This window comes from Myotis davidii, unplaced genomic scaffold (genome assembly GCF_000327345.1).
Source record: "Myotis davidii unplaced genomic scaffold, ASM32734v1 scaffold473, whole genome shotgun sequence".
NCBI lineage: Eukaryota > Metazoa > Chordata > Mammalia > Chiroptera > Vespertilionidae > Myotis > Myotis davidii.
In genome coordinates, this window is record NW_006284843.1 from 2,082,736 (window position 1) to 2,097,744 (window position 15,009).

Below are 15,009 nucleotides of genomic sequence, written 5' to 3' on the forward strand. Positions count from 1 at the left end.
TTGGGTCACAGGGGGCCGAGGCCAGCCTGCAAACAGCCATCAGCCCCTCACCCAGGCTGGCAGGCACGTCAGTGGGAACCCCTCCCTGAAGGGGCTGTGGCCAGCCTGCAAACAACCATCAGCCCCTCACCCAGGCTGGCCAGGCACCTCAGCAGGGACCCTCACACTGAAGGGGCTGTGGCCAGCCTGAAAAGAGCCCTCAGCCCCTCACCCAGGCTACCCACACCCCCCCATCGGGGACCCTCACCCCATAGGGGCATGGCTGGCCTGCAAACCACCACAGGCCCCTCACCCAGGCTGCCCCACACCCCAAGGGAACCCCCACCCTGATCTGGGACACCCTTTAGGGTAAACCAGCTAGTGCCCATCTGTGCACCAGGCCTCTATCTATATTAATAAAAGGGTAATATGGTAATTAGACTGGGAGACCTCTCAGGAGACTTTCCCGATGTTCTGGACAAAGCCATGGTGGTGGGGCCAAGGTAGAGGTGGTTAGAGGCCAAGAAGGGAGTGCAGTTGTGGGTGATCAGGCTGGTAGGGCGCAGGGCCATTGGGGGTAAGCAGACCAGCAGGGGGGCCAGTTGGGAACAAGCAGGCCATCAGTGTGGGTCAGTTGGAGGTGATCAGGGCAGCGGGGGGGACAGTTGGAGGTGAGCAGGCTGGCAGGCAGAGTGGTTAGGGGCAATCAGGCAGGCAGGCAGGCAGGCAGGCAGGTGAGCGGTTAGGAGCCAGCAGTCCCGGATTGTGAGAGGGATGTCTGACTGCCTGTTTAGGCCTGATCCCTGTAAACCGGCAGTAGGACATCCTTCAAGGGGTCCCAGATTGGAGAGGGTGCAGGCTGGGATGAGGAACAACCCCTCTCCTGTGCATGAATTTTGTGCACCGGGTCACTAGTATATGTATAAATGTACATTACAAATATTCATTTCTACCAGAGGGAGATCATGAAAAGCTTATTTTTAAGGAATACACATTCCTAATATCGACAGCCAAGTCACTTGGTGAGGTTCATAGATCTTTAAGAGCTAAGTATATTTATTCCTCCCACGACTTCTACTTATTTTGTTTCTGTTGACAACTTACTTCTACTCCAAGGACATTGAAATTAATAGTAAATATATGAAAAGCAATAGAAAGAGAACTTTTGAAAACTATCCTTTAAAAGATCTTTTATATTTAAAATTATCTACAAATGATTTAACCAAATGTAAATTGTGGGTAAATTGATTACATATTCAATTATTATTAACCACACTGTTCAATGTACTGTATTTTTCTATGTGTAAGATGTTATTTTTTTCTAAAATCATTAGACTGAAAATCAAGGGGCATCTTATACATGCAAGTCAGCCAAGGAGGGAGCCAAGAGGGTGCGTAGCTGCCCATACCTTGTCAAAAAGGCTTCCTCCAATCAGGAGCCTTATTGTGACTGACGTCAGCTGATGCCATAATTGGAGGTGGAGGTGGAGAGTGTGCAGATGCAACAGGGAAAGAAGCGTTCTGAGCCCATAAAGATGCAAAAAAATAAAAAGATAAATACTGAAAACCGATTGTCTTACTCTGCAAAATTCAAACTGAATATAATCAGCTATGCAAAAGAGCATGGAAATAGAGGCAGAGAGACAATTTGGGCCTCCTCCCACTGAGTGTATGACCAGACAGTGGAGAAAACAGGAAGAACAACTCCTTAAGATGCCAAAAAAGAAGGTGGCCTTAAGAGGAAAACCAGCAAAATGAGCAAACTTGGAGCAGAGGCTTAAGACTTGGACTATGGAGCAGCACCAGAATGGCTTATGTGTGTCAGTCAAGCTTATTCAATGTCAGGCAAGAGAGCAGTGATGCAACAGAGGCTGAATAAAGTGATATGCTGCATAATATCATAGTACTGGTATGTAAACATTACCTGCTGTAATTACTAAATAAAAATGTGTTCTGTTTTATGTTTAAAATATTGATTTCTTAATTTTGGGTTGGAAAAGTGGGGGGCATCTTATACACGGAAAAACATGGTATATTACTTTTTTAGACTGAAAATTGTATATGGGTGTAATGAAGTAAAAGAGCCTTTGTGTATAGAGAAAACTGTAATAAAATATACCAATTTATTTTAATAAAGTCAAAATTAAAATGCATTGCCTTTTACCAGCCTCTGACAGATGCTTATTTGGTATACATACTGCACAAAACAAAACTACAAAGAATCTCTCCTGTGAACATGCTTAACAATAACCAATTTAACCTTCTTTTGCTTTATATTCTCTTTTTTCCCAATGTGTGCCACAAATATCTTTCCACCTAAGGAATTATGTATGAATGAATAACCAATATACAATACTTAGGAAGGAAAAATCTCAAAGAGGATCACAATTTTATAAAAATTAATATTTTTAAAAATTTGAATGATGTTATATTAAATATATTTTATTTGAACAGATACAGCTCTGTATTCATCTGGGGCTTTATTTTTAATCATTTTAGGTATAAGATGAAGCTAAATCACATGTGAAATTGAGATATGTTATAATTATCTTTCATCTAAAATGTTTCAATTGAAATGGAAAATTAAATATTACTTCAGTGGTTCTCAATCTTGGGTACACACTAGAATAACCTGGAAGACTTTTATGTATTCTGATGCCTTGTCAATACCCAAGACCAATCAAGTCAAATCCCAGGGGCTTTTTTTAAAGCTTTTCAAGTGATTCGTAAGTATTACTTGATAATACACTAGTTTTTCCTTGTTTTTGAGGTTTACCCTACAAAAAAATATGAGCAACATGAATCTCACATGGGGCAGTTTCCCATGCTCCCTGACCACTGTGATAGGTTTTAAGGTAATAGCCACAAAAGGCATTGAGATTGTGCATATGCAGGGTGAAGAAAAATACATATCTCTGATGGTTTATTCTGACAGTTAGTGATTCTTCCCTACAACGAAGAATGTTTATTTGCTCCTCCCTTGAAAGGAAGAAGGCTAAAGTTAATGTGTTAAAATTTAAGCCCTCTATTATCAACAGAGAAGAATAATAGCCAGAATGCAAACATTCCATTTTTACCATAATTTTAAAGACAAGAAAAATAAAACAGCTTGAAACTCTCATGTGTGTGTTTTATTTAGAAAGAATTGTTAGAGCATTTGATATTCTTCTTGGCCAGATGAATCATTCATAAAGTTTTCATTTCCATGAAATTTATAACTATCCTGCTCAGAGTAGTTATAAATAAAAAGGTTCAGTATAATTTATAGTGGGGAATTTTTGTTTGTTTTCTAGTAAAGTTGAAAGTGCCAAGATTGAATTTTATCTTTTTTTAAAAATAGTTCTTTTATTAATTTCAGAGAGGAAAGGAGAGATAGAAACATCAATGATGTGAGAGAATCATTGCTTGGCTGCCTCCTGCATGCACCCTACTGGGGCAAGCCCACAACCCAGGCATGTGCCCTTGACCGGAACTGAACCTAGGACCTTTCAGTCCACAGGCCGCCACTCTATCCACTGAGCCAAACTGGCTAGGGCTGAATTTTATCTTTCAAAAAGATGTTTACTCTTCTTCCTTTCATTGTAGGATTTCAGTTTTTATTGGAATTATATGAACAATAACTGCAAATTGCTACTTTATCCAATCTAGAAATATTTGTGCAGAAGAGAAAAACTGATGCCAAATTAATAATAAAAATTTCTTAGATTTAAATTCATGTTAAAAATCATGTCCACATTTTATGAAACTATTTATATGTGTAAAGGTAATAACATTTCTAAATTCCTCCCAATGACACTACCACAAATAATGTTTAACCAAATATCTGGCTACCCTATGACTCAGTCAAGTTGTCATCTAAAATTAAACATCATTGAATGGGAAGAATTTCCTATTTATTGATAACAACCAGTACTTCCAAGTAAGAGTTTGCTTGCCTCAGTTTTCTTAACTCTCAAAAGGGAATATTACTATATGACTCATGTGTTCATTACTATGAATAAATGACATAATATAAAGAAAAGACTTGGCCCATGACTTACTGAATAAGGATTCAATAAACTTCAGTTGGTCTTGACTAAAGGCAAAGATTACAGCAAATAATGAAATGCAGGCAAAGCATGCAGAAATCTGGGCTTGCCAAGATCCTTCCTTGGAGCATAAGGATGAGCTCTGGCCCAGATTTAATATTTGAGACTGTAAGTGCTGCACACAGGGCATCAATTAAAATGTTTTTATTTTGTACTTAAACAATTACAAAATACACGCTGACATTTTCTAATAGGTCATGTTCCATAAATCCATTAATTCCAAATATTTACTATGAGCAAACTAGAAATACTCAACCAAAATAATTCTAAAGATAAAGTAATATTTCCACTAATTAATACTATCAGAAGTTCTGTCTTCCTTGTCTAGACATCTCTAGGATAGAGGTAAGTTATACATCAATTGCTATGTCTTTCTTAAATAAAGTTAGATAAAATAATATATACTTTTATCTGTGTATATTAAGATCAAATTTATAGCATTCTCTTATTCTGACATTAATTTGTATTTGGTAGTGGTGGTGATGATGGTGGTGTGTGTGTGTGTGTGTGTGTGTGTGTGTGTGCGCAGATTAGAATAAAACAGAGAGCAGAGAAGTAAGTATATAGTACAAATCCAGGAAATCTATCTTATACGTTATGTTGGGCAAAAATAATCCACATGCATCATGGTCAATGCCCTCGTGGAGAAGAATCCTGTTCCCATACTGTTTTACACATTTATAGGAATAAGGTGGAAAGGAGAAATGTTTGTAAATTGTGACAATGGAAGTTTCCTGGTCAAAAAAGCAGCCTGGTGAGACTAGGTCAGCCTGTAAACAGGACTGCTAGTCTCAGCCTATTCTTCTCTTGAGCTAACTCAGATCTACTGAGCAGGTTCTCCACTAAACTCTCCAGATGAGAAAGAAATTGAGTCCCAGGGCCATTCAGATTTTTCCTCCACCCATCTCCACTCCAGGAACTTGAGATTGTTAAATATTATTTCATACCTGATGAAACTAGATTGCAGGTATTTCCACAATAATAAGGACCACTCAATAGGTCTTGAGTCACAAAAATTAAACTTTGAGGCTGTTAATTTACCATATCATTATTATTCACAAAAAAGTGTAGTTTGTTCCTTTTAACTGCCTTCTGGTTGATATCAATACATATACCCTTAAGAAAGCCAGATTTAGTTCAATGTAACAAGTGTCAGAATAATTCTCCACAAAACATGGAGTCAATTCAGGCTTCTTTGCCATGGTTCTACTCCTAAAATGTATATTATTTAAAAGAAAAAAAGGCATTTTAATTACTGGGAATGAAATGTTACTACATCTTAGGAAAATAAATCTTAAACTTTAACATTTGGAAAAAAGCAAAATTCCTTCTGGCATCACTATTGTGGGACAAGTCATGTTAACACACCTCTTGAGTTAAACTTCAAAATGTAAATTCAATCCACTCATCTGCTGCTGAGTGGACATGATCTCACTCATTTATGGAATATAACGAACAACATAAACTGATGAACAAAAACAGATCCAGAGACAGAGAAGCATCGATCAGACCGTCAAACCTCAAAGGGAAGGTAAGGGGAGGGTGGGAGAAAGGGGGGGAGATCAACCAAAGGACTTGTATGCATGCATATAAGCCTAGCCAATGGACACTGACACCAGGGGGGTGAGGGCATGAGAGGAGGGGTGGGGGGTGGGGGAACAATGTGGTGATAAGGACACATATGTAATATCTTTACTACATCTTAGGAAAATAAATCTTAAACTTTAACATTTGGAAAAAAGCAAAATTCCTTCTGGCATCACTATTGTGTGTAATATCTTAATCAATAAAGAAAAAAATTTTAAAAAGTGATGACATAAAAATGTAAATTCAATTTAAAATACACAGAACTTGAATATACTTTTATTAATTTTATGTTAATTAAGACTCGGTCCTAGGGATGTTGTACTATATTCTGCCATCTCCTAATAAAGTAAAAATAAAAGGTAAGAAGAGGACAGCAGACATATGCAGGAAGGGACATGAGAATAAATAGCTATTCTCAGAGAGTGAACATGAAGTAATTAATCTACTCATGATAAACAATAATTTAAATAAATAAACCAAAGGAAAACATATGGACATTACTAGAAGGTCAGATTATGTCCAAAACCATCACTTTTAACTTTAAATATTTGAATGTTTGAGAAGGGAGAATATTGTTTGTTATAATTTTATCTCAAGAAAATACTTCATACGAAATTTTTATGTTTATTTTCACAAATCTGCATTCAAGTACATTGCAATACAGAATAAGTAATAATAAGGCAGTGATTTATAGTTTTGCCATATTTTTTGTCAAGAGAATGTCAACCATTTGAATCACAAAAATTATCAGATCACTTACTATCCTTTAGAACAAAATAACTTCAGATTCTGAAATTAAGTTTCACTTCATCAATCTGTAATAATAATCTATAATAATAAAAGCATAAAATGCTAATTAGACTGGATAGCCGAACGACCTTCTGGATGTCCTTCTGGACAACCTTCTAGAGGAAGTAGGGGCGGTGAGGGCCGAGGCAAGGGCCAAGGCAAGCCTCCACAGCTGTGAGTGCTGAGCCTTTGCATGAATTTCCTGCATTGGGCCTCTAGTGTTTAATAAACAAGAGGAAAAATTTTCTATTATTCTTCTTTAGAGAAACAGTAAAGAATAAGGAGATCAAAATGACATGAGAAAAATCTTGGTTTTAATATAATCTATATTTTTTTCTTTAACTGGCTTTATAGCTTGCAGCAGGGTTTCTAAAGTATAAGTTAATATACATGTACAGATTTCTTTAGAAGATTTTCTTGTGAGTTCCCCCTATTAATTTAGGTTATTTGCATATATCACTTACATATAAAAATATAAGTATAAATATCTTACTATCATAGATCATGCAACTCTAAAAAAAAGCAAAAAACATAAAATTACCAAGCGACCATTATCATAATTTAAAAGTCAATAAAATTTAAATCAATGCCATTGATTTAATGTGTTGGATAATACAGATTTGGCAAAATGTGTATGTATATTCTACCAGGGATTATTTGAAAAAATATTTCTTAGACTTTTTCTCATACTAAAATACTACAGAACTGGCTTTATCTTATTATAAATGTAGTATGTATATTGCAACTTCCTTTTTTCATTTCTCATCCCTCTTAGTAATTAAAGATATATATCATGGTGCCAATGTGACTGTAAATGCAAATAGTAAATACCAGCACTGGCATGCCATGCAATATGCACATATAGTCATTTTCTATATGATCTTAAAATTCATTAAATATTCTAAACAAAAACAAACCATGACAAAATTTAGTAATTACCCATGGATTAAGTATTTACATAAATATGTTTTAACCATCACCTCAGAGAATAAGTCACTTAACCTCTCCGAACCTCAGATTCCTCATGTGTAACCTGAGTAACGAGAGTTGTAGACTGGATGATTGATTAGGCTGTTATTTTTTTTTCTTTTAACATCGATAATTCAATGAAGCACATTTAACATACCACTACTGAGTATCTAATGCCAATAAGTGTGCAGGGTGTGAGATTTTACTCTACTTGAATGTTAATAAGCTAGCAGGCGACAGTTTCACGGATGCTGTCAGAAGAGACAGATTCCCAGGACTGAGCCAAAGCACATTCTTACTCATGGGCACAGAGAGCTGCATAAACTTTATATTTGTATCAGTCCCATTAGGGACAACATGAAGTGGGCCAGATCAATATTGTGTATGCAATGGGTTTGAATCACAGCTGAGGAACCCTGGGCTTAGGGGAGTCAAATCTTTTATAATGGTCTACAAGCAAATTTATCTTTTGCCTGGGAGGGAGACATTATCTTTATTATCCTGAAGAGTAAAAACACATGCCCTTGCTCTGTCAGTAGACACTAGCTCTGCTTTCCAAGGCTGTTTGTGATAAAAACATCTTTGAGAAGGCAGCCTGGAACAAAAGGCCATCCAGTACACCAGTCACTGCACTGCAGTGGGCTCTAACTGACAAGTGATGGAGACCAATACTTAATTTTACTACAATAAAATAAGTGTTAAACATGGTACTATGAATTGAGAGATTTATCCTGACATGAAAAGTCAAAAAGGATTTTAGACAGGAGGGAGTTTGAGCTGAAGATTAGGAAGAAAGTATAAGTAAATTAATAAGAAACAAGGGGGCCAGCAGTGCATGAGGGTTCCTTTTTCTCCACATCCTCGACAGCACTTGCCGTTTGTTGATTTATTGATGATAGCCATTCTGACAGCTGTGAGATAGTACTGCATTGTCGTTTTGATTTGCATTTCTCTGATGATTAGTGACTTTGAGCATGTTTTCATATGTCTCTTGGCCTTGCTTCTGTCTTCTTTCAAAAAGTATCTATTTAGGCTATTGCCCATTTTTTGATTGGGTTATCTTCCTTTTGTTAAGTTGTATGAGTTCCCTGTAAATGTTGGAGATTTAAACCCTTATCGGTGATAACGTTTGGGAATGCAGACTGGTGCAGCCACTGTGGAAAACAGTACGCAGTTTCCTCAAAAAACTAGAAATGGAACTCCCATTTGACCCAGTGATCCCACTTCTGGTAATATATCCCAAGAAACTCGAAACACCAATTAGAAAGGATATATACACCCCTATGTTCATAGCAGCAAAATTCACCATAGCTAAGATTTGGAAACAGCCTAAGTGCCCATCAGCAGATGAGTGGATTAGAAAACTGTGGCACATTTACACAATGGAATACTATGCTGCAGTAAAGAAGGAGTTCTTACCATTTGCAACAGCATGGATGGAACTAGAAAGCATTATGCTAAGTGAAATAAGCCAGTCAGAGAAAGATAACTATCACATGGAATATAACTAATTTATGGAATATAATGAACAATATAAACTGATAAACAAAACCAGATCCAGAGACAGAGAAGCAATGATCAGACCATCAAACCTCAGAGGGAAGGTAGGGGAGGGTGGAGGTAAGGGGAAGAGATCAACCAAAGGACTTATATGCAAGCATATAGCCTAACCAATGGACACCAGACAACAGGGTGGTGAGGGCATGGGAGGAGGGGATAGGGGGTAATGTGGGGATAAAGACACATATGTAATAACTTAATCAATGAAGAAATTTTAAAAAAAGAAAAGAAACAAGGGGGCCAAGATAACATAATACAAAGAGTCTGGCTTTAATATACTCTGGAATCTGTCATTAATTTGCTCTATGGCTTGGAGCAGCCAGAAATTTAAGTTCATATGCACAATCATCTTAATAACACTTTTTTAAAAAGTTAGTTTATTATATTAGAATGTAATTCACAAAGTAAAGTTTAGAAATTGCAAGATCTCATTCCTGACTTCCAACATCACACTGTGTAGTGGTCAATGTAATCTAAACATTTGTGTCCCCTCAAAATCCGTATGTTTCAGCTCTAACATATTGGCAGTATTTGGAGGTGGGATTGGGTTTAGATTAGGTCATGAGAGTGGGAACCTCGTGGTGGGATAGTGTCTTTATAGAAGACAGAGATCTAACTCCCCATGTGCAAGCCCTGAAGAAAGGCCATATCAACACACACACAAAATGTTTGATTCTCTTCAAACCAGAGAAACGGCCCCCACCAAGAACTGAATCTGTCAGCTCCTTGTTCTTGGACTTTCCAGGCTCCAGAGCCATGAGAAACAAATATGTGTTATTTAAACCCCAGACCAGTTTGTGGTATTTTGCTATGTAGCAGCCAGACTGATTAAGTTTGTATCATAAGAGATCTAAAACATAGTTAAATCCTGAATATCATCCTGAATTTGAAATACTTTATCTAATATAATGGCTTTCCTATTTGGTTCAATATTTATTTAAAAATATATTTCAATATTTATTGAATGTTAGGGTCACTTTAAGAATTTTAAAAATAGTCACAGTTGTATAGTGACAAATGGCTACTAGACTTATTGGGGGGTTCACACCATAAGGTATATATAAATGTTGAATCAATATGTTATACATCTAAAACTAGTATTATATTGTATTTCAATTATAATAAAAAAATTTTAAAAATAAAATAAAAAGAAATATATTTTAATATTTCCCTCATATAATTATTTTATCTTGGTCATTTTAACTAGATTTTATATTGAAAAATAAATTATACACTTCACCTCATATATGACAGCAGTTTACAATGTATTAAAATTACTTTTAAATTTCTACTGAGTTCTACCACAAGGGTCAGGCACTTAATCTGTAAAGTATCTTTTGATGTTTTGTATTAAAGATACTAGATAAGTGTAGGGCATTATTCTTAATATTGATATTTATGCTATAATACTACATAGGAGAAAGTATCATTTAAAAATTCATTGTGAGCCTGTTATCAGTGAGATTAGAATATTTTAAAATAATAATTCATGGCTCATTTCTAAAAACAAATTTTGAAAGTCATATCTAATTAGAAAATAGCATGATCATTCTTACAAACAATCCATAGCCTGAGTTGTGATTCTCTCTTCCTTTCTTTGGAGTTCTGCTCTGTTACTGCTTTATTTCCCTTATGACACTTTGATTCCATCTAGGGAGCTTTTCTCTGAAAAGAAGCATCAATCCTAATCAGGTCTAAATTCCCATTGGTAACATATTTTGTGATAAACTTGAGGTAGCCAGAGGAGACGGAGGAATCACATTTCTGGCAGAAGAGACACCTGCCAGTCCGTTACCTAAATATAACTACCCCTAGCTTTACATCATGGAGAAATCCTTTTACATATTTTGGAAATACTTTTTGAATCATCTATAAAGATTAGATGAGATTTATAACATACTAGAGGCCTGGTGCATGAAAATTCATGCACTGGAGGGGGATCACTCAGCCTGGCCTGCCCGCCCTCACAGTCTGGGAGCCCTCAGGGGTGGGAGGGGACCCAGCAATCAGGGGAAGGCGACGCCCCATCACACTTCTGCTGCTGCCACTGCCAGCAGCGCAAGCCTCGGCCAGCCCTGATTATCTGTGCCTCACTCTAGCCCTGGGTGGGTGGGGGGCTGAGGAGACTGGGCACCACCATCTCTGAGGGCATGACAGTCAATTAGCATAGTCCCTCTTTATTAGATAGGATTTTTATATTGGCCCATTCTTGCATTCTATTCCATCATATAGTTAACTTTCTCTCAAAATTTCTGCTGAGGTGGATGTGATTATTTAGGAATGTAAAATAATAAAAGAGATCTACATTTCTCCTTTACATGTTTTCTTTCTCAGAATTGTTTCAGAGTTACACAATTGTCATGGAAAGAAGTAACAGTATTCACACTTTTTCTGTGCTCCAGCTCTGAATTTGTGACAAGGAAATAGGTTGCCTTAAAGTTAAAAAATAAAAACTGACCTAGACTGTCTGAGACCAAAAAAAATAATAATTATTTTTTTGCTCAAAATATAAAGATTCAGTAGTCTGAATCCCAAAGGAGAAATAGTGATGAAATGGATTTCCTTTCCTTGAATCACTTTCTGAACCGTGTTTGTGCCAACCCAGAACCTACACATCTCAGACTTCTGAAAGAAGAGGATAGCACGCCAGGCAGTGGTAAAGGACAGTCTTTGGAACCAGATACATTTAGGTTTCAAAGTAACTTTGATCTTACAAGCCCGATTTTACCTCTCAAGCCCCCATTCACTCTCATGTAGAATACAATGAAAATACCTTTCTGTATAAATGTATACTTAATTTATATCCAAACAATGCTTTTAAAAGTCCAGGATTAGTGAAAAGTTTGGAGAGAAGGCATTTTGCTTCTTTGCTATGTTTTTTAAAGAAATCTAATACCATATCTCTACCTAATAAGTACTTGTTATAAAAATGAGTTATCCATCAGACAATTTTTAAAAGAATTGAATTGCTACATTGTCAACAAATCTATTGCAAATGCTTGAGCCATACAAGTACAAAAGTTTATATATTATTTTTAATCAAAGCCTGTCATTTCTAGACTGAAGGAAGTTCTCTATATATTAACGCACACTGTTGCTGTTGCCAAAAAAATGTGTCAAATGTGTCATTAGTTCTTGGAAAGGAGAAGATACAATCCAGGTTCAACTTCGGATATGTGGAGACATTTTCTACTTTCAAAAATAGCAATATCAATCCCAAATAAAGAAGGAAATCAACAATGGTGCTGATATTCTGTTACTTACACGTCTTATGTTGACCGATAGCCATCTGAATATTTGATTGGAGACACAATAATTATGTTTCCTTTCTTGCCTTCAATATCTAGAATTAATACAAACACAATGAATTCTCACTAGTTAGGAAGGAAAGAAAAATATGATCAAAATATGAACATGCAATTAATAGAAAGGTAACCAACCCAATATCTATATGAAGTGATGCTCAAATCAGTAGTTACTTGAAAAATAAAAACCATAATGAAATACTCTAATTTAACACTCAGTATATAATTCAAAATTAGAAATTTGCATAATATGAAGTGCAGGCAGTGTTGTAGGAAATTGTGGGTATCATACACTGCTGGCAGTAGTGTAACCGATTCAACAGTTGATGTGTTATTTAGCAGGTTTCAGTCAAATGTAGTTTTGCAGTTCCCAGCTAGATATAGAATGCTTACAGTGGTGCAAAATGCAAATAAACAACCTAACTGCAGCAGTCGGTATTGATGCCCTACCCTCTCCCCTTTATGGGGCTGTGTACTTGCCCCACAGCTACGAGGGTCATTAGTCTCCAGAATCTTTATACCTGCCCTTTTCTCCAGAGGATCTACCTTGGTTGACAGAAGCTTCCAACCCAAGAGATTTTCACACCTGCCTTCACACTCCCCTTGCCCTACTTCCATCTCAAAAGCTTATGAATGACAGACTGATGTGGGGATAATTAACCTAGACTCTGCCTATGAGTGCCCTCTTCTGCTTTGTGCTAAGTGTATTTTTAATAAATTTGCTTCCTTTGCTACGTTGCTGCTGTCTGTCTGTCACTCGTTTGAAATCTTTCTTAGGAGACTGACAAGAAAGAACCCAGGAGGGAATAGCTCTCTCCCTCAGGGGACTGTCTGATCACATCTCTTCTGGTGCCCATAACATCAATGCAACATGAATAGTTTTCAAAAACATCATCTTAAGGCAAAAAAAAAATTAATAGCTAATACCTTTAATGCAAAATAGGCATGCAAGTAATACTATTTCTTTCACATTTAAAAAATATATACATTTTATTGATTTTTTACGGAGAGGAAGGGAGAAGGATAGAGAGTTAGAAACATCGATGAGAGAGGAACATCAATCAGCTGCCTCCTGCACACCTCCGACCAGGGATGTGCCCGCAACCAAGGTACATGCCCTTGACCAGGATCAAACCTGGGACCCTTCAGTCCGCAGGCCGACGCTCTATCCCCCGAGCCAAACAAGTCAGGGCAGTAATACTATTTCTAATAGTTTATTTGGAGTTACGAAGAGTAAGGTCTAAAAATTGAATTGAGTGTGTAGATAGAGGAGAGATACAAAACAAAACAATAAAAATTATGCATGTGGCAATGCTGAAAATGAATATTCACTGAATATTTTTTTATTTGAATTTCATGACTATAAACAGCAATAACAACAGAATGGTTGCTTAATAGAAATTTGTTTTCCCAAACCTAGAACTTACTTTTTTTTTTCCTTTCAGGATTAATAAATGAAATATAGGCAAAAATGGTGTTTAATATTATTCCGGGCTTTCCATTCTACTTCAACTAATATTTGGAGACAAGCATATTTTAAAAGACATTTAATTATTAATGATTTTGTAAATTAGAATATGTTTCCATTCAATTATTTCTACCTGCTCCCTGCTTTCATAATCCCTACTTTGGTAACTTTCTAGATCAGTGATTTTCAATATTTTTCATCTCATAACACATAAACTAATTCAAAAAATTCTGTAACACAGAAAAAAATATATATTTTTGGCAGATCTGATAAAAATAAGTATGGTTTTGATTGGTTTATGCTGGACAGCTATTGTTGTGTTGGCTGTTGTCATATTTTTATTTGATAATCTAAGGGAAAAGAGATCAGTGCCCCTGACCGAATAGACAGGTATTGCATGTTTTAAAAATTGTTCTAAATACATGTTGTGAAGAGTTGACTAAAGTGGAGCCACTTAAAAATAGAGCCAGAGCAGTCATTCCACAGAAACTCTTTACTTTTTTTGGTCTTCAACCTTTAACACTTTTTCATAGAGAGTAGAAGGGAGAGGGCGAGAGAAAGAGAAACATAGATGTGAGAGAGACATATGGATTGGTTGCCTCCCACACATGCCCCAACCAGAGTCAGGGGATCAAGCCTGCAATTGAGATGCATGCCCTTGCCAGAATCAAACCTGGGACCCTTCAGTAAGAGGGCCAATCCTCTACATTGAGCCAAAACAGCTAGGGCCCAAAATTAAAAATTCTTTGATCTCAAATACATGCTTGTTGCCTCTTGCTTTGCCTTTTTAATTTCCAGGTCGAAATGTTAATTTGATCTTACTGATACATTATTGGATGAATGGCATGAATATGGTTTTGAATGTTGCAGCTGTTATTTTTACATGTGGAAACATAACTTCTCTCCATGCTTTCTCCAACATTATTCACTGATACATTGTCACTAGACAATATTGGCTAATTTTTTTATACTAAAGAATTTCACCAATATGTCTGCAATGTTTTCAGAATACTATATTAAAATTTTTATATTTTGAAAGCTTTTTAAAAAACATATTTTTATTGGTTTTAGAGAGAGAGAGAAGAGAGACAGAGATATCCTATCTAATAAAAGAGAAACATGCAAATTGACCATAACCTGACACCATTCCCATTGGCTAATCAGCAGGATATTCAAATTAACTGCCCACCAAGATGGCGGCCGGCAGCCACACAGCTGAAGAGAACAGGAGGCTTGCTTGTTCTAGTGATGGAGGAAGCCAACA